This window comes from Bos grunniens, chromosome 28 (assembly GCF_055505025.1).
Source record: "Bos grunniens cultivar Pamir isolate PY7600 chromosome 28, Bosgru_T2T1.0, whole genome shotgun sequence".
Classification (NCBI taxonomy): Eukaryota; Metazoa; Chordata; class Mammalia; order Artiodactyla; family Bovidae; genus Bos; species Bos grunniens.
Window position 1 is genome coordinate 1,429,215 of NC_141192.1, and position 20,845 is coordinate 1,450,059.

General features: G+C 44.2%; 1 pseudogene; it reads left to right on the forward strand.

Moving 5' to 3' along the window:
* The first annotated feature begins 1,428 nt into the window (after window positions 1-1,428).
* Window positions 1,429-20,298, forward strand: LOC147342705 (eukaryotic translation initiation factor 2A pseudogene; annotated as a pseudogene).
* Window positions 20,299-20,845: the final 547 nt, after the last annotated feature.

The window sequence follows — 20,845 nt, forward strand, 5'->3', positions numbered from 1 at the left end:
GTTGCTGTGCATGGGCTTCTAGCGGCGGCACGCAGAGGAGGCTCTTCCTGCGGCGTCTCACGGTGGTGGCTTCTCTCGTGGAGCCCAGGCTCCAAGCATGCGCTTCCGCCGTTGCAGCGCGTGGGCTCTGTGGTGCGGCTCTCTGGCTCTGCAGCACTGGCTCGGTAATTGTGGCGCAAGGGCTTAGTCGCTCTGCGGCATGCGGGATCTTCCCAGATCAGGGATAGAACCCGAGTCCCCTGCACTGGCGAGTGGATCCCTAACCAGTGGACCACCAGGCAAGCCCCTGGAGAACATACTTTTCTGAGAGAGCAGCGTGGCTCTCCCTCATCTGCACTTGCTGTGTTTCACTAAGCCCTTCAACGGAGTCATGTCGCAGGTTCTCCACAACGTTTCGTGTCTCTGAGCACCAGGGAATGTGTGTTCCCAGACCTCCTCTGCAGCCTGGACCAGCAGGCTGGCGCTCTGGACAAGGGATGCAGGCAGCTTGGCGCTTGTGCCGAGGACGGCGCTCCAGGTTTGTTCGTCTTTGGCCAGTTTTGCCTTGAATTCCATGACTACATTCTCCCCGTTTATTCCTTTGTACCGTGTGTCCCCAGGTGGGAATATAAGGCTTCATGAGGAGAGGAGTCTGGTCTGTGCTGTTCACGGCAGTATTTCTGAACTAGACTATATATACATAGGTGTGTGGGAGGTGGGGGACAGGTGGACCGAAGAGGTGGAGAGAAATAAATAATAAATAAGTAAATTTTCCACACAGTGTGCTTAACCACTGAATGGGAACACATACAATGGCTCAAAGGATCAAGTTCTGGTCAAGGACAAATCCTAGCATGAGACAGCTCAGAGAAGAATCAGGGAAAAGGGCATTTTTCTCATGTGAAGCTTACCTGATTTCTATCCTTCCACATGGGCATCCCACTCACAGCTCTGTGATCATCCAGGTAGCACCAAAAGGCTAGTGACTTCCTGGGCCAGTCACATCTGTGCCCTGGGTCTGAGATTTTCCTACTGTCAAATTAGAGGGCCAGTACCATAAAACACTAAAAGGTTCTACAATTCTTCAGGAACTGAATTCAATATGTATAAATGAAATACTTCTATTTGGAAAATGGACTCCAAGAAGATTTGTTACATGAAAGCATGTTTTGATAGCATTCTCTTGGTATTAGCATACAACAGAGAAATGATCGCCATGTCAGACTGATATCAAGAACCCTTTGTTGAGGCTAGAATACTGTTCTATGTGATTTTCTAATCTTGGATTGCTGACATCAACTTATTAAGTGGGCCACTGGGGCACGGAAGGCCTAAGCAAGTGTTCAGAGTAAGAGGGGGTACATGCCCAGCTAATACTCAACCCTTTATAGAATCTTGACCTAACTTGAGTGAATATTGGACTCGAGAGGCATAGCCTTTTGGGAGGTCATGCTGCTTCAGAAGAAAATAAAGAGGTGCCACAAGTCTTTGCTCTTCTTCACCAAACTGTGGCCTAAATACCGGGGCCCTTCAGAAGACAAGAATGACGGACAAGTACCAGGTGGAAACAATTAACCCCAAATTCTATCAGCCCAGGTGGCTCTGGCCTAGACACTCCATCTCCATTCCCCAAACCATTATGATGGATAAAGAAGGCCAGGCCCCCAAAGACAGACATTTGAGATTCTCTGAGATTCTAGGTCATGCCCTCATGTCACCTTTTAAAAAGAAGCAGCTTGAAGCAGGAGGACCTTCTTTGAAATTCTGTTCCCTGTCCCAAGTGGACTCTGCAGGCTCCTGTTGGGCTATTCACTTAATATGAAGCAAAAGCAAATGATGATGGTGTGAGGTTTTAGTGCTGCCATTCCCTTAAATGATAGGGATTATCATCCTACCCAGAGGAGAGACCTATATTCAGATATCCCTAGAGTCAACATGGCCACCTCCTTGGCGTCTGGCCTCCACAACCTAGTTTTCCAATGTCCTTTCAGAGAGGCATAATAATGGGGCCTGCTCCAAGGAGCCGACTGAGAAAACACAGCTTCTGTGTTCCTAGATGAAATCTGCCCCCGCCCTCAAAATACTCAGAGGAACAATAGAAAGAACTCTGCACTTATTAGCTGCGGGAACCTTAAAATGAGAAGCCACTTGAGTGCAATGGTAATGCAGAATAGAATATCCACATTAGACAAACCAGAGCACTGGGAAGGGAAATAAAATTGTACCTGACTAGATCAACAAACTAAGGAAGAAAAAATCTAGACCAAGTGATTTTTATTACAAAGGTGGTAAACAAAATGGAAGAAATTAATTGCTCAGTATCTACATTTGAAGTCAGTGCATATGGGCTGAATTTCCTTATCCAAATGTAAAGATATCCAGATAGCATAAGATTAAAATTGTGCATCAAACCATCTAGAAAACAAAAACTGACATCAAAAGCAAAATTATGGAGGACCACAACCTCCACAATGATGGAGGAAATATACTTCTTATTCCTCCTGCTGAAAAGTAGAGAGGAAAAGGCAGACTGACCAGGGACCTCAGAACCCAAGCCAGGATGTGGTGGTGAGTTCCTTGGATTTTCTTTTGAATTCATGTATTCTAGACTAGGTGCCAGAGAAGACAGCTACCTGAAAAAGCCACCAGGTACAGAAAACAAGGGCTCGCCAAGAAAAGACTTTTTTTAAACAAGTGAAGAAGCAGAATTAGGGTAGCCTCACAAGACTGAAAAGATTTGGCAATATCCATTCTACTCCAGCCAGATAGCACAGAAACAACCACAGCCCCCCTCCCTGCCCACTGGACCGGCAGACACGTCCACTCTCACTAGGGCGTGATAAGGCACCCGCACAAGCCCGCCAGTCCTCCTCGAGATGGGAGCAAGGCAAACTAAGGAGGGATCGTGGAAGTTCCTCCTCACTGAGCAACACTGAGCTCTTCCCACGCCCCAGAGTCAGTGCAGCCTGGACTTTAATGCCCACCTGGCAGTAATGAGACAGCCTTCACATTCGTGTCTGGGATGGAGTCAGAGTTGCCCTGCAAAAATGCAAGATTCAGGGACTATCCAGCATCTCATAACCTAATACCCAAAGTGTCCAGGATGCAATTAAATCTGCAACTATCCCATGAACTATATATACCTGTGCGTACTTGTTCTTCTCATTTAGTCACTCAGTCATATCTGACTCTTCTGAGACCCCCGTGGGATTTTCTGGGCAAGAATACTGGAGTGGGTAGTCATTTCCTCCACCCGGGGATCTTCCTGACCCAGGGATCGAACCCAAGTCTCCACCAGTCCTGCATTGCAAGCAGGTTCTTTACCGCCGAGGTACCTGGGAAGCCCATCCCTGTGTGCATGTATATAATATATGTGATTAAAAATATACAAGAAAGTTTGGTTCTAGAGCATTAACGGTGACGATCTTAGGATATCGGAAATTCGGGTGGTGCTCACTTCTTCATAGAAAACAGAGCAGAATCACTTTCCCATTGTCCATGTACCCTGTCGTTCCTGTGAGATGACACCTGCAGTTGTCCCACAGGCCCTTGGGGTGGGAGGGATGCTCCAGGGACAGCTGAGCACATGTCTCTGTTGGGGCTACTTACACTGAACTTGAATTTCCCCTGACAATTGTCCCTGACAAAGGATGTATTTTATTTTCCCACAACTGGGGCATTCATGCTGCACTCTCTAATACCTTGAAGGCAGGCTAGGCTACAGCCAAGTCAGGCAAAAGGCTGGCTGGGTGCTGGTCTCCCTGGGGGTAACTGGGGACCTCTGGCTGAATCCTCAGAGCCTGGTATTCTCGGTGGCCCAGAGCCAGGCAGGTGAGACTGCCTCCCCAGCCCTGGAGCAGAGCGTGCTGGGGTTATTCAGAAGCTGAGAGAAAAAAGTCAGAGATGAAGGGGCTGAGATCCATCCTTTTTAACAGTAAAAGAAAATCCAATTGTCTTTCTACAGGCCCTTAAGAAATGAGAAAAAAAAAAAACCCAGAGGCTTATATTGACACAATTAATAATTTACTTAAAAATCAATTGTCAATCGAACATTTTTACATCAAACCAACCCCATGGATAGAGAAACCTGGCCAAGTACAGTCCATGGGGTTGCAAAGAGTCAGACACAACTGAGCAACTGAGCATGATAAAGCTCAAGGAAGTGCAAACACCCCACAAAGACTCTGCTAATTCTTTTGAGAGGCCATAGTCAACTCAGCGAGCAGACAGCTGCAGAGCAGAAACGGAACCAACCTGGGAGTGAAATGAGGACAAGGGATGTGCTGGCAGAGGACTGGGGTCAGTCTCCTGGAACCATAGCCCACCAGGGCCATCAGAGCCAGCCGGCCCCCCAGGAATCAAGAACCGACCATCACATAGAACAAGAACACAGGCAGCGCCCATAAGGACACGTCCTGCTAAAGCCCTGCGTCCTGTGTCAGTGCGGTGGCGATTATTCTGCGAGGGATGTGTATGAGTGTTTGTATCGCTGTTGTTCAGTCTCGAAGTCATTGTCCAACCCTTTTGTGACCCTGTGAACTGAAACACTGCCAGGCTTCTCTGCCCACGGAATCTCCAGGCAAGGATGCTGGAGAGCCTCGCCATTTCCTTCCCAGGGGATCTTCCCAGCCCAGGGATTGAACCCAAGTCTGCTGCATTAGCAGGCGGATCCTTTACCACTGAGCCACCAGGGACGCCGAGCGTGTGCGTGCACGCACTGTTTGTATGCACTTATAAGTTTTCGACTCGTTTTTTTCACTTAGTAGATTTTGCTCATCCTCCCTCTGCATAGATGTAGATTAACTCATCCTGCCTCATCTGCCAAGTGAATTAGGAGTTCACTGCAGGGCTGAGTCATCGGGTTGGTGTTTCCTGGTTTATGGTGTAGGCCAGAGTCAGCCAAGGTTCCCTGTGCCCCTGCTCACAGGGGTTCAGAGCTTGCAGGCACATCTTCCTCATCCACACACAGGCTAAGCAAGATGAAGCTCAGCAGGCCATTAGCAGGGTCCCCAAAGTCCTTCCCTCCGACCCAGCTTTCTGCACGTTGAGTGGATTGCAGGCTATCTGCGGCAGCCTATCCCTTCCCTCTGAGATCCTGAAAATCTGGAAATCGCTGGCTCCAATGCCATCAGCTTCTATCATCCAAAACTTCCTTTATGTCTCAGGGCCATTTACGGAATCACTTTCCATCTTCCAACTGCTTTGCAGACATTTCCTTAATTTCTCCACTTCAAAGATAAACACATGAGCCCAACTTGAAAACATGAAACTGGAAAATGTGGATTCTCAAATCATCAAGGGAAGACAGAAGAGCTTGTTCAAAGACAGACCCAGGGAAGGGCGTGATGTAGCCAGAGAATCTTAGGAACATAAGTGGAAAGAGCAGAGGGCGGTGGGAAGATTTGTTTAATAAGCATTTACAGAGCGCCTTCCAGGTGCCAGGTTTCTGCAAAGTCGCAGGGGAGGAAGCGAAAGGGCCAGCCAGGGGCCAAAAGGTGCAGGACTTTGCCAGATCCACATGACATTTCTTCTGTGGTATTAGGGTCTTCTTATCATGTGATGGTTGAAGTCCCTAACCAGACCCTGTAGTATCACTGGGAGAGGCCATACTGGCCCAGCTTCATGGAGTGAGAGGAGCAGCCACAGAAATGAAGCCCTTGGCCAGAAGAAAGAGTTCAAATGAGTGCAAAGTTCCAGTAAAACCCGATTTTTAAAGTATTTTTAAAATTTTTTCTTCCAGTTTTATTGAGATATAATTAACATATAGCACCACAAAGGTTTAAGGTGTACAGCATAATGATTTGACTTCCATATCTCATGAAATGAGTACCATAATACATTTAGTGAACATTCTTCATCTCTTACAGACACAAAAGAACAGAAAAAGAAAAAAAAATAATATTTTCCTTGTGATGAGCACTCTTACAAAACGCTCTAATAACTTTCATAGAAAACATATGGCAGTATTAATTATATTAATCATAGTGTATATTACATCCCTAATATTTATTTATCTTATAACTAGAAGTTTGTACGTTTTGATCACCTCTGTCATCATACAAAGATATTACATTATTATTAATTATATTCCCCACGCTGCATATTTCATTCCTGGGACTCATCAGTAAAACTCAATTTTTAAATAAAGTTATCAGATCAGAAATCCAAACAGTGAGCACTTAAGAGCAAGGAGGTATATAAAATAAGGAATTGCTGCGCTCGGCACTTTTTTTGAATGGATGAGAGTTATGGCCATTGTGCTTTCAGTGCCTGGGAAGGGTTATAAATAGCCAGGGGGAAGGGATTTTCCCATATGCTCTATCAAACACACTCACGCACACACACAGACTTTAACACTCTTGGTTTTTCAGACATTCCAAATTTTAAAACAAATAAGTTATTGGAATAGAAACATGAAGTGTGCCAAGTTTTCACCAGCAACCAAAGGAGCCAAAAGTATGAACATGTGAAACTTCAGGACACAAACCAGGAGTCTGACCCTTGGTGGAGAGAGCGGGTCCCCCTCAGAGCCAGGCACAGGGAGAACTGGCATGCGAGGGTGGGTTCCCGAGTAGGACCCTTGCTTGGGTAATTGGACAGAACAGCTGGATTGTGACTATCCACCCTTCGTGCTGCTCCCAGACGGCTCCTTCCATGGAAGGGTCCAGCCCAGCTTGGGGAGAGGAAGTTCTGGAAGTTGGGGAGCATGCTTATTCCCATTTAGACTGGTCTCTGGGACCTGAGGGGTGGGAGTCAGACCAGGAGGGACACGTGCCCCTTTACAGCCAGTCTTAGGAGCCTTCTCCAAAGGAGGGCAAGGATGGCCAGAGTTAGAGCCCAAGGTCCCTGGAAGTGAAAGTGAAGTTGCTCAGTCATGTCTGACTCTTTGCAACCCCGTGGACTGTAGCCCACCAGGCTCCTCCGTCCATGGGATTCTCCAGGCAAGAGAACTGGAAGGGAAGACAGAGGCCAGTCTGGAGGCAGGTCTCGGTGGCTGCTGTGACGTGTCCCCTTGCTTCACCTTCAGGCCGTTCCTCCTGCCTCTTGTCTGCTCCAGACGACCATTCTGCAAGCCTGGTGACTCTGATCTGGCCTGAGACTCACTGATTCACAGAGTTCTCCAACTGGAGAAAATGCACAGGAGAAGGAGACCTAGTCAGAGGGAATACCAGGTCAGGGATTGACTTTGGTTTTAGTCTAAACCGCAGACAAGGAAAATCAGAGCTTTCTTTCATTCAGGCTACCCATCTAGGAAAAAAAAGTCAAGTTGGGGGCATCCCTTGGTGGTCCACGGGCTAGGACTCTGCACTCTCACTGCAGAGAGCATCCTTTGATCCCTGGTCAGGAAACTAAGATCCTCCAAGCCTCACAGGGCAACCAAAAAAAAGATTAGTGAATAGGATTCAAGTTGGAAGCAATAGTTTTTTTTATAAAAAACCGAGCTGGGAGATATTTCAAGGTTACACAGTTATGAGGACTTCCACCTACGCATGATTCATTCTTGTCCTGGAAATGATCAAAGGAAATCTGCTTACAAACAACAATGCCACAAGAATAAAACTAGGAGGACAATTGGGAAAGAGGTGTTCTCATGCCTAGGGGCTGCTTTGCCATGCTTGGAGGGCATTTGCAGCAGAATAAGCAATAGAAATATGTATTTACCATTCATTCATCTATTTATTCTTTAATCAAATGCTATTTTCTGAGTATGTTGGGAACTGAGGGCAAGGGGAGAGACAGCAATTAATCCATTTACCAAATGTATGCTGAGCACCTATTGCACATAATAATTGTGTGATTACTGCGTGTCATCACTTGGATTCCGGTCACATAAGGGGACTGTCTATGTTCCAGGGGGTAAAGGTGCGCCTGTGTTTGTTAAATTTCGTCTATACCCCAACTCTGGTGTGCCTCATGTAGGTTTAGCCCACAATCACTCCCATAAGGTTGATAAGGTTATGATGCTATGGAATAACAAAGACACTGCTGTGCTGTGATGGCTAGAACAGTTTTTAAGATAGGAACTTCCTGCGACAGAGAACAAATGATGTGTTACTTCACAACAAATGGAGAAAATGTTGTAATCTGTTCAATTAGCAAAGCATAGCCCCAGTTACGGTTAATTTGGAATTCTAGGTCAGCTGAGTTTTACACTATTTATGGATTTATGCCTGCCAAAGAGATGATTTTCAGCTTGAAATGTGATCCAGTGTTTGACTTTGGAACTGGTGTTCTAATGCAGCTTATTCAGTTCTCATGGCCATATATTAATGCTAGTTAGATTTAGAAATCTGAGGGACAAAAGCAGTCATGGGATATTTTAAAATGCAACCCTATTTCTAAGCCACTAGCCTCTGATGCTACGTACTTTGCTTGGTGCCCAGATGGGGAGCACACTTTTATTGGCCTGCATGCTCCCAGCTGCGTGTTAATAATGGGTACATGCTTCAGTATATGCCAGCCTTATCCTGGCACTGTTTCTGGATGGACTATTTCCAGTGAAAACAATTGCTTCCCAAGTAGTTTGAAGTGAAGTACCCAATTAGGAACAGAAATTTGCAGTGATTGATAGCTTCTCAGCTTTAAGAAATAAACTAATCACCAATTCCAAGCTGCCTGAAAAGAAGCTACTCCAGAATAAGAAATCACAACCAGGAAATGATAACCCATTACCAAGAGCAGTCCTTAAAAATCAAAGGAAATATGAGACTAAAAAAGCTGCAAAGCAGGAAGTGACTAGAACCAAGACTTGGCACCTGCCCCTGACTCCCAGAGCACCCCACGGAACACTGTGTCTCAGTTCACATCTGGAGACCGTAACTCCCAGGGCACCCACGGAACACTGCGTCTCAATTCACATCTGGAGACCGTAACTCCCAGAGCACCCCACGGAATACTGTGTCTCAATTCACATCTGGAGACCGTGAGACAGGCGAAAAATTCGAGATCCTAAAGGAGACCCCAAAGCAACCGAACCTTGAAAGAATAAGCAGCAACTGGAATGTGACTAGAAAAACAGTAAGTTGGAGAAAATTCAAAAAGATATCACCCTTCTCCAGGAGCTGGAAGGTGTGGAATTGGCTATGTTAAATATTTAGAGAAGGCAAGCTGTTAGCATAAACCAGGAAACACATCCTGTGTACTAAACCCGGTGGAGCAGCCTGAACGTCACCAGGCCACCACAGACCCACCATGTACTGCTTATCTATAATGCAACCGTTTAGCCAAGCTCTGACATACATGTGAAAATAAGAAGTCTTAGTCACTCAGCCATGTCTGCCTCTGTCCGTGGAATTCTCCAGGCAAGAATACGGGAGTGGGTAGCCATTCCTTTCTCCAGGGGATCTTCCCAACCCAGAGATGGAACCTGGGTCTCCTGCATTGCAGGTGGACTCTTTACTATCTGAGCCACCAGGGAAGCCCTCAGTTAACAATGCCCACTAAAGAACTTTCTCTACCTTTCAACACATGTTGAAGAAAAGAGATATCAATTTCTTAGCTAAGCTCAAGACATTAAAAATCAAGTATCATTTTTACTCAGTATAATTTACCATATATGGGGAAAGACATTTTAAATTTAAATAAATGTAGCCCATTTGACTGCTTTCAGTTCAGTTCAGTCACTCAGTCGTGTCCGACTCTTTGCTACCCCATGAATTGCAGCACACCAGGCCTCCCTGTCCATCACCAACTCCTGGAGTTCACTCAGACTCACATCCATCGAGTCAGTGATGCCATCCAGCCATCTCATCCTCTGTCGTCCCCTTCTCCTCCTGCCCCCAATTCCTCCCAGCATCAGAGTCTTTTCCAATGAGTCAACTCTTCGCATGAGGTGGCCAAAGTACTGGAGTTTCAGCTTCAGCATCATTCCTTCCAAAGAAATCCCAGTGCTGATCTCCTTCAGAATGGACTGGTTGGATCTCCTTGCAGTCCACGGGACTCTCAAGAGTCTTCTCCAACACCACAGTTCAAAAGCATCAATTCTTCGGTGCTCAGCCTTCTTCACAGTCCAACTCTCACATCCATACATGACCACTGGAAAAACCATAGCCTTGACTAGATGGACCTTTGTTGGCAAAGTAATGTCTCTGCTTTTCAATATGCTATCTAGGTTGGTCATAACTTTCCTTCCAAGGAGTAAGCGTCTTTTAATTTCACGGCTGCAGTCACCATCTGCAGTGATTTTGGAGCCCAGAAAAGTAAAGTCTGACACTGTTCCCACTGTTTCCCCATCTATTTGCACCAAGTGATGGGACCGGATGCCATGATCTTCGTTTTCTGAATGTTGACTGCTTTAAAGTAGTGCAAAACAAGCCAGGTGGACGAAAGCTTGCTTCTCTCACTGGAGGATGAACGTTCTCTCCTGACCTTCACTAACTCGCCAAGTTGATCAGCGCAACTCAGAGCAATTTTGTAGAAAAGCAAGTTGCTTTATAGTGCAGTTCTTTTGAGAATCCTTAAAGTTTTCATTTTTAAACTGACTCAGGCTTTGCTCGATCCAGTGAGGAACCCCAGAAGAGCCTGAATACACGGGCGTCATTTCCCCCTCACAAAAGGAGTTTCAGCCACTTTTTTAGTGGCCTTGAATGGTCAGAGATAGAGCTGGACACATAACACTGGCATGTGGACGTCCCCGTTCATTTATGCATATGTATTTCACACCTCCCATGATCTAAGCTTTGTCTAGACATAGTCAAGATATAATAAAATGTACCATGTGGAGTCTGGCAGGAAGGAGATTAATATGTTAAAGTTTTTAGCAGGTAAAAGAACTTAAAAGGGCTAAGAAACACACACACAAAAAAAAGAGAACATGGAGAAAAAATACAAGGTGGCCAGAAGGGCGTCCCCAGAGAAACTGCTTTGAGAAACCAGAGGGAGGGAACCATTCGGCCCCGACTGGTGGTGACGCTTGCAAGGGAAGCCCAGGAAGTCGGGTTTCCTCCAGCTCTGAATTCATGGAGATATTGTAACAGAGAGCCTCTGCAGAAGCAGGGCTCTGTGAAGCATCCACTGGAGGCAGATGATGGCTGAAGTTTGTGGGGAGGGTACCATCTGCCCACTGAGCGGTAGGTCTTTTCTCCGTTTTCAGTTTGTATCTAGGATCCAAATTTGAATTGCTTGCCCTGTTGCAGGACACAGAATTTCTTTTTGAAACCTTATGCAGCTGATCCTAGGTACTACACATGCTGTACCTCAATTCTAGAGACCATGCTTCTTCCCATGTGGGTGGCAGGATGCTATCCTTAAACTGTATAGTGTGGAAAGCAGGCTGATGAGGCAGTGTGCTCCTGCCGTCATGCTCTTTATTTCTGCATTGATCATGACCAGGCAGACAGAATGCCCGTGCCACAGGACACCCTCAGACTGAGGTTATTGGGAAGGAGATGCTTACTTAGAGAGGTAGGAATCTTTCCTAAAGGGAAAAGGCAATTCTCCTAGAAAAATAAAGTCTCTCAAGGCAAAAATTTCTTGCCATTGCCCAGGGAGGGATAATAGAAATAAAAGGCTTCATTTCCTTTCTGCATATCTTAGTAGAAGCCACCCAAGCCAGCCAGGGCACTGGTTTCCCAGCACAGAGCCCCTGATGAGGTGAGCCAGGCACCGTCTGGAAGGCTAAGGGCAGCTTCTACTGAAGGGAAACAGGCCTTCCCATGAGTCCTCAAGAGAGTGCTGGAATCCCTCCTCGCACTGCTGTAGCCCTGTGACCCACATCCTTCCCTTAATTCCTTGGCTGAGGAAACGGCAGGAAAAGGTTTCGCTTCCCTCTGCTCCTGGAAAACCATTTGAAGTCTGGTTCCTGTCATCCTTGCAGCCGGGTCCTCTCTCTGGGAGAAACTGATTGAGTAGGGTGACCAAGAGATTTATTCTCAGGCCTGAAACCAGAGACCAAGGAAGGCTCTGGGAAAGCAAAGGAGAATAAGAATCACGTTGAACTTCAAAAGTTCCTTTTGTGGTTGGTAGGGGGATGGAGGAGGGAAGAAGAGAAAAGGAGATGTTTCTGCCTTGCTTCTGCTCCACTTCAGCTAGGAAACCATAAAGTGTTCCATCCTGCCCAACACCTGCCTCAGCAGGCTCGGGATATTGATGGGAATGCAGTGACCCAGGTAGCATATTTATCATTCACACGGTCTTAGAATCAACTTCATATGATCCTGGGCCTCCTTGGAATCTGCTCTCTATCCATTCTGTAATCAGAAGCTGTCATTTTGTTCACATACAGTTTACTAAGTTATTTCACATTTGTTCACTCAAATCAGTTTACAAGGTGGGGAAAGCACCAGGGGGGTACTCTGGGCTCCAACAGTGAACAAGAGACAGATGGTGGTGTCCTCAGGGAGCTGCCAGCCTAGTACAGAGACAGGCATGAAAAAAGGTCCTACGTCCAGGATGTTGTGATGAATGTGAAGAACACAAATAGAACCTGAGGTGCAGCGTGTTAGCAATTCTATAAATGCAAGTGGGTGCGATTCCTAAATTAAAAGCCAGAAAGGGAAACAGGAAGGAGTGCATTAATCCCTGGATACAGGGTCATCTTTGGAGGGATGACAAGGTTTTGAAACTGGGCTTTTGTGCATGGAAGAGCTTATACATTGAAGAGTTTCACTGTAGGCTGGTGGGATGACTGACTGCCAATGATATTAGTGACCCTGAAGCGCCAGGACGTGTAGTCCTTTTCTCTGAGTGGTTCAGTTGTTCCATGAAAAACCCTACAATTTCCCATGTTGACAGTGGAGGTCTAAGGATGTCTCTAAATCTGTTAGCAACTAACTTAATTTTCCTTTTCTCACCCCATTTTATTTGCTTGATGTCTTCAAATACAGAACTTCTTTGTTCCCATTTCTTTAGCAAAAGAAATCTCAAGCATTCACTTTGGGTAACAGAGGTGGCTATATGGATTGTGGCACCAAGTGCAAAATTAAAATGTGTCTCCCCTTGTTCAAAAGCTGGAACAAATGTTAAAAGTTCTTAAATATAAAGCTTTTCCCTTCTTCCATGATCTGACCTCTCCTGAAATCATTTAGAACTATTAAATTCAAGTTTGTATTAATTGTCATTAGTTATTTTTAAAATTAATACTTATTTAGAATTAATTATTTTTTGGCTGACCACTATTTCCTATATTCCAAGTCTTCTTCAAATTTAATTATCAATATTTTTGCTTTATTTTGCTGGAATAGATTCTCCAAATTTTCTGGTAAGGCTTCTCACTGGTAAACTTCCAGGGTTCTTAAAAGGCTTTAAGAAACTATTTTTCCCTAGTATTTATTTGTTTTTATATTGCTTGGGATAGAATTGCAATTTTAAAATCACATGGCAACAATTTTGAAGATATTACTCTATTGCTTTCAGAAATCCTCTCTTGCTTTTAAGAACTACAATTCCAATCTGTTCTTATTCCTTTATAAAGAAATTACATTCTCTTTTGTTTTGCTTTGTTAGCCTTTAGGAAACTTTTTTCCTCAATGTCACCACAGTGTGTACACTGACTTGTGTGTTACATGTGACCTGCCTAACACCCAGTGGGCTATTTAGATTCAAGGACTCATGTCTTCGTTTCTTAAAATTTTGTCCTCTGTTATTTATTCCTCCCTTCACTTCTCTGCTTCTTTTTTTCCCTCTTACAAATTGAATTGGGCAGAATTTGGAATAATATTATAAGTCTCTCTGTCTCACTATGCTCCTTTAATACATTCCATTTCCTTGTCTTTGGGGCTATATTTTGGAAGAATTCTTTGTTGACCTCTTCCAGCTTACAAATTCAATTTTCAGCTACATTAATTAGGCTCTTTAACCCACTTTTTTATTTCATTGACTTTATTCTCTTTTCTCCACATCTCTGAGTTTTGAAATAATTTATTTAGAAAATACTCTCATCCATTTTTACATTATTATATCATTTACTAACATTAATTACATTCTAAGGAATGTTTTGGTGCTTTTAAAGTTTATTTCCTGAGGCAATATCTTTTTCATGTTATTTTTAATTTCCATGTACTTTCAAAGTAATTTTACGTATCATTCTAAAGATGCTGAGTTTATTCCAGTGTTTTTAGGTTCTCTACATTTGTTTCATTGACTGTGAAATAGATGCATACATATTACTGCTGAGTTAGGTTTGCCAGATATATAGATATAAATACATGCTGGATTTAGAAAAGGCAGAGGAATTAGAGATCAAATTGCTGACATCTATTGGATCATCAAAAAAGCAAGAAAGTTCCACCAAAACATCTACTGCTTTATTGATTACGCAAAGCCTTTAACTGTGTGGATCTCAACAAACTGGAAAATTCTTAAAGAGATGGGAATACCAGACTACCTTACCTGCCTCATGAGAAATCTGTATGCAGGTCAAGAAGCAACAGTTAGAACTGGACCTAGAACAACAGACTGGTTCCAAATCGGGAAAGGAGTATGTCAAGGCTATATATTGTCACCCTGCTTATTTAACTTACATGCAGAGTACATCATGAGAAATGATGGGCTGGATGAAGCACGAACTGGAATCAAGATTTCTGGGAGAAATATCAATAATCTCATATATAATAATCAATAATCAATAATCAAATATCAATAATCCATAGGCAGATGACACCACCCTTATGGCAGAAAGTGAAGAAGAACTAAAGAGCCTCTTAATGAAAGTGAAAGAGGAGAGCAAAAAAGTTGGCTTAAAACTCAACATTCAACCCACAAATCAATCAGTGTAATACACCACATTAACAAATTGAAAAATAAAAACCATATGATTATCTCAATAGATGCAGAGAAAGCCTTTGACAAAATTCAACACGCATTTATGATAAAAACTCTCCAGAAAGCAGGAATAGAAGGAACATACCTCAACATAATAAAAGCTATATATGACAAACCCACAGCAAACATTATCCTCAATGGTGAAAAATTGAAAGCATTTCCTCTAAAGTCAGGAACAAGACAAGGGTGCCCACTTTCACCATTACTATTCAACATAGTTTTGGAAGTTTTGGCCACAGCAATCAGGGCAGAAAAAGAAATAAAAGGAATCCAAATTGGAAAAGGAGAAGTAAAACTCTCACTATTTGCAGATGACATGATCCTCTACATAGAAAACCCTAAAGACTCCACCAGAAAATTACTAGAACTAATCAATGACTATAGTAAAGTTGCAGGATATAAAATCAACACACAGAAATCCCTTGCATTCCTATACACTAATAATGAGAAAACAGAAAGAGAAATTAAAGAAACAATTCCATTCACCATTGCAATGGAAAGAATAAAATACTTAGGAATATATCTACCTAAAGAAACTAAAGACCTATATATAGAAAACTATAAAACACTGGTGAAAGAAATCAAAGAGGACACTAATAGATGGAGAAATATACCATGTTCATGGATTGGAAGAATCAATATAGTGAAAATGAGTATACTACCCAAAGCAATTTATAGGTTCAATGCAATCCCTATCAAGCTACCAACGGTATTCTTCACAGAGCTGGAACAAATAATTTCACAATTTGTATGGAAATGCAAAAAACCTCAAATAGCCAAAGCGATCTTGAGAAAGAAGAATGGAACTGGAGGAATCAACCTTATCAAGACAGTATGGTACTGGCACAAAGACAGAAATATAGATCAATGGAATAAAATAGAAAGCCCAGAGATAAATCCACGCACATATGGACACCTTATCTTTGACAAAGGAGGCAAGAATATACAATGGATTAAAGACAATCTCTTTAACAAGTGGTGCTGGGAAATCTGGTCAACCACTTGTAAAAGAATGAAACTACAACACTTCCTAACACCATACACAAAAATAAACTCAAAATGGATTAAAGATCTAAACATAAGACCAGAAACTATAAAACTCCTAGAGGAGAACATAGGCAAAACACTCTCTAACATACATCACAGCAGGATCCTCTATGACCCACCTCCCAGAATATTGGAAATAAAAGCAAAAATAAACAAATGGGACCTAATTAACCTTAAAAGCTTCTGCACATCAAAGGAAACTATCAGCAAGGTGAAAAGGCAGCCTTCAGAATGGGAGAAAATAATAGCAAATGAAGCAACTGACAAACAACTAATCTCAAAAATATACAAGCAACTCCTCCAGCTCAACTCCAGAAAAATAAATGACCCAATCAAAAAATGGGCCAAAGAACTAAATAGACATTTCTCCAAAGAAGACATACAGATGGCTAACAAACACATGAAAAGATGTTCAACATCACTCATTATCAGAGAAATGCAAATCAAGACCACTATGAGGTACCATTTCACACCAGTCAGAATGGCTGCGATCCAAAACTCTACAAATAATAAATGCTGGAGAGTGTGTGGAGGAAAGGGAACCCTCTTACACTGTTGGTGGGAATGCAAACTAGTACAGCCACTATGGAGAACAGTGTGGAGATTCCTTAAAAAACTGGAAATAGAACTGCCTTATGATCCAGCAATCCCACTGCTGGGCATACACACTGAGGAAACCAGAAGGGAAAGAGACACGTGTACCCCAATGTTCATCACAGCACTGTTTATAATAGCCAGGACATGGAAGCAACCTAGATGTCCATCATCCGATGAATGGATAAGAAAGCTGTGGTACATATACACAATGGAGTATTACTCAGCCATTAAAAAGAATACATTTGAATCAGTTCTAATGAGGTGGATGAAACTGGAGCCTATTATACAGAGTGAAGTAAGCCAGAAGGAAAAACACCAATACAGTATACTAATGCATATATATGGAATTTAGAAAGATGATAACAATAACCCTGTGAACGAGACAGCAAAAGTGACGCTGATATATGGAACAGTCTTATGGACTCTGTGGGAGAGGGAAAGGGTGGGAAGATTTGGGAGAATGGCATTGAAACATGTAAAATATCATGTATGAAATGAGATGCCAGTCCAGGTTCAATGCACGATACTGGATGCTTGGGGCTAGTGCACTGGGACGACCCAGAGGGATGGTATGGGGAAGGAGGAGGGAGGAGGGTTCAGGATGGGGAGCACATGTATACCTGTGATGGATTCATTTTGATATTTGGCAAAACTAATACAATTATGTAAAGTTTAAAAATAAAATTAAAAAAAAAAAAACTCAACATTCAGAAAACTAAGATCATGGCATCCAGTCCCATCACTTCATGGCAAATACATGGGGAAACAATGAAAACAGTGAGAGACTTTATTTTGGGGGGCTCAAAAATCACTGCAGATAGTGACTGCAGCCTTTAAATTAAAAGATGCTTGCTCCTTGGAAGAAAAGCTTCCCTGATCAACCTAGACAGCATATTGAAAAGCAGAGACATTACTTTGCCAACAAAGGTCCATCTAGTCAAGGCTATGGTTTTTCCAGTAGTCATGTATGGATGTGAGAGTTGGACTATAAAGAAAGCTGAGTGCAGAAGAATTGATGCTTTTGAACTGTGGTGTTGGAGAAGACTCTTGAGAGTCCCTTGGACTGCAAAGAGATCCAACCAGTCCATCCTAAAGGAAATCAGTCCTGAATATTCATTGGAAGGACTGATGCTGAAGCTGAAACTCCAATACTTTGGTCACCTGATGCAAAAAACTGACTCAAAGAAAAGACTCTGGTGCTGGGAAATATTGAAGGTGGGAGGATAAGGGGACGACAGAGGATGAGATGGTTGGATGGCATCACTGACTCGATGGACATGACTTTGAGGAAGCTCCGGGAGTTGGTGATGGACAGAGAAGCCTGGCCTGCTGCAGTCCATGGGATCGCAAAGAGTTGCACACAATGGAGTGACTGAACTGAACTGAACTTAACATATAGATATAGATAGATACATATTGAAGGAATGGCACATGTCTTCCCAGGAAGACAGTCTATTCTGGTATTTAACATTTCATGTATTTTGGGTGATCAACTAACCAGCAATGCCAATTACTAACTATCTGACTTTGAGTAAATTATTTGTCTTCTCTGATACTCAACTTTCTAATCAGAAAAATGGGTACAGCATAAAAATAAGATTAGGATTAAGTATACCTTGCCTGGCAATAGTAAAGTGAGGGAAGTCGCTCAGTCGTGTCCAAATCTTTGCAACCCCATGGACTGTAGCTACCAGGCTCCTCTGTCCATGGGATTTTCCAGGCAAGAGTACTGGAGTGGGTTGCCATTTCCTTCTCCAGGGGATCTTCCCAACCCAGGGGTCAAACCCGGGCTCCTGCATTGTAGGCAGACACTTTACCATCTGAGACACAGATGTTAACTGGTGTTTCAGTTGGTTCAAGTCAGAACCCAAGAATGGGAAAAGCTGACATCCAAAGAACTGAGTCACTTACAGTCGAACTGGTAACGCGATGATGGATGAAATATTTTGATAAATAGGAGATGTCCAAGTACCTTTCTCACTGTCCTCACTGAAACCTGCCACTCCACCTCCATCTCGTATCCTGAAATGCCGGGTGGGAGAAGCCCTGAGGAGCACCATGCAGCCCCAGGCCTGGCAGGAGGAGAGTCTATAACCATTGGGTGTTGCGGCTTTCTGCTGAGGAGAGGAACCCAGAGCAGGCCCTGGGATTTCCATCCTCCTGGCCAGTTTGTTCTGTGTTTTTGTCTTGATTTCCACTGGTAGCTTTTGAGGACAGCAGAGCATCTTCTTTCCTCCCAAGAAATAAGCAAGGCAAACTCGTAGCCAAAATCAGCAGCTGCTGGTGTGCTTAACTGGGAAAATATCTCCCAGAGCTGCCAAAGCTATATGATAGAAGGGGATCGAAGAAGCTTGAGGTTCTCTTCCCAAGACATAAAGTAAGTTTCATTACCAAAATAATCACATCGCTCACTTCCACACAGGAGACCCCCAGGGGTCTCAGAGACACTGTCCAACTACTTGTGGTGGGCTGCATTGGCCCATAAATAAATCTCGAATTGTTTCTGCTTGCCTGTTTTTTCTACATTGCCCAACATCTCCTTGAAATGGAATTCCCAGGACATCCTGATAGCAGGAGAAGCCCTGCACCCAGCCATGAGCACATCGTTTTCTAGATTAGCCATCATTTCTGCCCACCCCAGCTCTAAAATCAACGTGTGAGTACAGGCTTGGTGCCAATCTGTGGACACCGGGTTTGTCCAAGTGTGGAGAAGGGGGCATACTGCTGAGAAGATGGGCTGGTGAGCTCGGATGTTAATCAATACTACCTGACAGCAGCCAGCTCCTCAGTTACGATCCTGGCAAAGGAAAAGCTAACTGGGGCAGGGGCAGTCATTCCCACCAACATTCTCACATTCCAGTCCTGCTCTCTTCCCTCCACCTCACCCTGGAGGATTTAGTTAAGCTAAATCGCACCCCGCCCCAACCGCCACCACCACCACCCCGCCGCCTGGACTTCCCTCTCCAGCCAAAGGGCCAAGAGGAAGGATGACTGCCGCGTGGGAGCAGACTTACATCTCTCCAAGTGTTGGAAGGAGCGGATGGGTCCAGCTGAGAGCCCTTCTTCTGAAGTGCTTCCAGCCCAGCCCATCTGGAGAGAGCAGGTCTGCGAACAGGAGTGAACAAGGGTCAGAAGGGAAGGGATAGCCTCTGGAGCTAAGGCCAGGGCTGGACCCTTGCACCTCCAGACCAGCTTTTACTGGAGATTAGCCTGGTATTGGGTCAAGAATAAGATCCTAAATTGGAGCTGAGGACTGAGCATCCAGGCTGAGCCACACAGCAAATCAGGCCAGCTGACATATCACTGCCCTGGCTGGATTCTCCTCTCCCCAGGCCAGCTTGTTCCCAGTGTTGTTTTGTGGGACTGTCCTTCCTACTATAATCTCAACCCCATTTCCAGAATTAGGCCTTATCCAGGTCTGTCTGAGCTCGCCAATTGGTGCTAGTGATAAAGAACTCGCCTGCCAATGCAGGAGACTTAAAGAGACACGGGTTTGAACCCTGGGTCGGGAAGAGCCCCTGGAGGAAGGGATGGCAACCCACTCCAGTATTCTTGCCTGGAAAATTCCATGAACAGAGGAAATTGATGGTTCCATAGGGCTGGCAAGAGTTAGACACGACTGAAGCAACTTAGCTTGCACACACAGGTCTCTCTCCTCTTAGGGAAAGGCTTTTCCTGACCACGGTCAGGGCTTTTTATGGTACCAGTGATTACTTCAGGATTGCAGCTATCAAATTTATCTCTGATCCTTCCATTCAGGTATCCCCTGCCTCCCACACTGGGACAGCTTTGACAGCTTCCCAGACTGGACCTGGGTTTCCACTTGCTCGCAAGAGGCACGGAGCAGAGGAAAGTGCTTTCACCAATACCACTGCCACTGCCAAGACAGCAATGCCCTTCTCTCAGCCTGAGTAAATCACCCGCGAGCCTCACCTCCAATATTATCTCCTCCAGGAATCCTTTCTTGCCCACTCCCCACTTGGTTTAGGAGTCTGCCCTCCCACCCTGTATGCTCCTTCCCTCCATCTTACACTAACTGACTTCCTCTGTGATCTTGTCTGTGTTCAACCCTGGCCCAAGGGCCCTCAGATGATAGGGACCATGTCTATCCTGTCCTTTTTAATGTGATGTTCCCTCCCTCCTAGCTGGCACAGCAGAGGGCAAGTAGACAGTATAGCCCAATGGATATATTCTATTTCTCTGGAATTGAACTTGCCAAAGATGTAGGTAAGACTATTCAAGATTAAAGGAGGCTAAACCCAATGTCTGAGTCTGGTTTGGATCCTGGACCAGAAAAGGGGCATTTGTGAGACAATTGGTGAGGTTGGCATGAGGTCTGTAGAGCAGATGGGTGCCACATCAAGGCAATTTCACGATTTTGATCTTTGTACTCAGGTCATATTAGATATAGAGCTTTCCAGGTGGCTCAGTGGTAAAGAATCCACTTGCCAATGTAGGGGAC